The sequence below is a fragment of the Pteropus vampyrus genome, unplaced genomic scaffold, assembly GCF_000151845.1.
Source record: "Pteropus vampyrus isolate Shadow unplaced genomic scaffold, Pvam_2.0 Scaffold144, whole genome shotgun sequence".
Classification (NCBI taxonomy): Eukaryota; Metazoa; Chordata; class Mammalia; order Chiroptera; family Pteropodidae; genus Pteropus; species Pteropus vampyrus.
In genome coordinates, this window is record NW_011888925.1 from 3,718,861 (window position 1) to 3,722,158 (window position 3,298).

Genomic DNA, 3,298 nt, shown 5'->3' on the forward strand with positions numbered 1-3,298 from the left:
GGGTATGTGTGCTTTGAGAGAGTTCTTGCTTGGGCTTGTGTTCTTTATTCGTCCCTGGAGAAGGGAGGGTGTAAAGTTTGACATTCAGCTCTGGGTGGACTTCGCCGTGGTTATTTTCTTTAGTGTAGATAGACTTAATAGGTGCCAAAGAAAAAAGGGGTTATACAGCAGAACCCAGGCAGGTATCCTTATTCTAGTGAAGACTTCCTTCCATTGGTCCATCTTTGTTAAAAAACCAGTTACTTATTAGCAGATTTGAAATGTGGGTCTTCTCCTTGAAAAACAATCATCACCCACCCCTTTACTACAACCATTCCAGCCTCTCAGTGCATCTAGATCGACTTATTTCCAAGGAAGAGGTCTAAGAAAAGGAAGGTCAGCTTTCACTCAAGTCAGATGGAAAAAAACTATGGCTCCAGTAGCATTCTGCTACTTCTCTAGGTCAGTAAGTAACACTTTTTAAGCCTTTCACCGTCTATTTGTATAGCTCTGCTAAAGTCCAGAGAAACCCACTAGCACCTCATCACTAATAGCTGTAGAAAAAGGACCTACATGAGTGATGAGCTTTAGATTATTTAACAATGAGGATGGGTGGGTGAGTGCAGGGAAGAGCTGCTGCCTCTTAGTTTTGTGCTATCAAAACAGACCGTCTTCCAGATTTTTTTTTTTGTCTATACATCCTTGCTCCAGTTGTAACATGTATATAGTAGGGCAGTATCTAATTAGGGCGTTTCCCAGAATCATTCAACAAATACTGAGCACCTGCTATATGCCAGGCATACAGTCTGCTTTTAGAAAAGTGGAGTGTGGTGATGGAAGATAAAAAGGAGCTGGACTTTAGTTGGATGATCTGATTTTTCTACTTAATGCTTCTACTTGACTGCTGCTGATTCATAGATGGCCTAGATGAGAATAACAGTGCTACAACTTGTAATTTATTGAATATTTGCTCTATGTGAAACCTGGGATGTTCCATGTGTTATTTAATGCAGTTATTTTTCTGCCAGTTAGAATCATTCTACTCTCAAAAATAATTGCTGAACATGGAAGCTGTATTTGGTGAGAAGTCAAATGATTACAAGACAGCAGTTCCAGGAAAACTGTTAGAGTTAAGGAGTAGGGATGGGAAGAGCCATTATTAGTCCTGCTGGTAAGAAATGGTCAACAATGAAGATTATGACTAACATCTAGACTAGGTACTTTCTTTGCATTTGTCTTTTATGTGTTACCTAACTGGTGTCCCACCACTTCTTGGAGGGTTGTATCTACTTTGGTCCCTTTTTCTCTTAAAAGACCCATCACAGATCCAAACTTTTATTGATACACCCCTTGGTCTGATGGGTGAGGTTAGTAAGTTTCAAAAGATAGAGACTAGCCGTATTCATAGATTCAGCGGATACTTTGATATTCTACAACGTGTTGTGGGTGCTGGAGACACAGTTCTGTAGCTTATATTCTAAGATGGGGGAGTATATAATGTAGAGAATTTTATTTAAATGGGAATGGTCAGTGAAGGCTTTTCTGAAATGATGACGTCATAGGTTAAATGTGGGAGTAATGTATAATTGCATCATGAAACTGGTTAAAATTTTAAAGGGAGTCATTCTCCTTTGAAAGCTTGGTCTCCTTATATTCATAGGTAGGGAGACTACCTGTGTATAGTTTTCACAACTGCCAGAATCAGGGCTGGTTTAATGCTGCATTCCCACAGCTTTTAAAAAAAATGAATTAACTTGTTAAAGGAAAAAAACACTATTAAGAACAACAAAAATAGTGAACTCTGAAACTTTATTTGAAATGATTGAATTTACTTTGTTGATATTTCAACATTAAAGTAAGTTTTTTGAAATTATTTTTGTTTAAGCTTCCAATCAAATGTATCTCTTGAGGTCATCACTTGGCTCAGGAGTTAGTTTTTCTAGAATAACGCTTTAATACCCTGATTTTCCGTAGCCTTCCACCATTTGTTCTGTTGAGTTAAATGTGATTAGCATTCACCTTAGAGCTGGCTTTGCACTTAGTACTGCTCACTGGTTGCCTGCTCTGTGTAAGTACCATGGGAGTATGAAGATGAATGGGCGTAGTGCCTCTTGTCACCTTGTCCTCCACAGCAGCCTGTTTAGGCCTTGGGGTGTTCAACTAATGGGTTTATCACTGGAAGGTGAGGATGGGATGGTCACACTTCTGTAGTGATGGCATCTGGCCCATCCTGGTTCTGGATTGGTCAGAGGTCTTAGGATGGCAGTTTTCAGGATGATTTTGGGGTTTCACTTAGTCTTAGACCTCTGAATGTTGACTTAAAAATCAGCCATCCTCGAACTTGAGGTTGACTTGGGTGAATGCTAGATTAAATGAGGCTCCTTACCCTAGAGCTACATCAGCACTAAACTGGGTCTTAGAGGGATGGAATAGTGAGAAGCAGACAGTTTGCACTGTGGTATTAAGTTCCGTTGGAAACTACGTGAGTAAAGCGTGCCCAGTCCTAGAGTTTTCCACATGGTCTTATGGGTCTTATGCTGAGGCCAATGGAACTCCCAGAATGGTGTCAGGAATGGAAGTCTCAGCTACTTTTCTGAGGGCTTGGAGAAAGAGTAGTCTTGGTTGGAGCAGGAGAATTTAAGTTCCAGAAGGGGACATCCAGGACAAGAAATTACTATATTTGAATATTTTGAGGAAATTTTTGGTTCATTTGAACAGTTCAGAGCTAAATTACTGATAGGTACATAGAAAATAAAAGGTAAAAACATATAATTATGAGGTTCAACTTAAGTCATAATCATGGCCACACCAAATATTTAATAAAAATTGTCATCTAAATCTGGAGAAGGGAGAAGTGGATGGGTGAGTAATGAGGTGTGTTTAGGAGCAAAACTCAAATTCCATAATAGAAATGAACAGAATTTTAAAAAGTGGTAAATGAGGATTATGAGCATCTTATTCAGACACATAAAGATAAGGAACAGCTAAAAAGCTAAAAGCTGTTGCCTCTGGGGAGGGTGGGGCAAGAGACTTGAAAGCCTTGTACTGTTTGCTTTGTTACACCACATTCATGGATGATTTTGATAAAAGTAAAAAGTTTTGTCATGCTAACAGCTCTTTTCTGTCTTAAGCTTGAGACAATGGCTTTAATTCTCTGAACTTTCCAACTTCTCACCAAATACAAATCTAACAGGGGTAGGTACTTTTGTATTACTTTATTGGCAGGGATGGTGCTAGCAGTCTGTCAAGGCTGTCTGATCTTGGAAGATCTGATCTTGGAAGCTAAGCAGGGTCGGGCCTAGTTAGTACTTGGATGGGA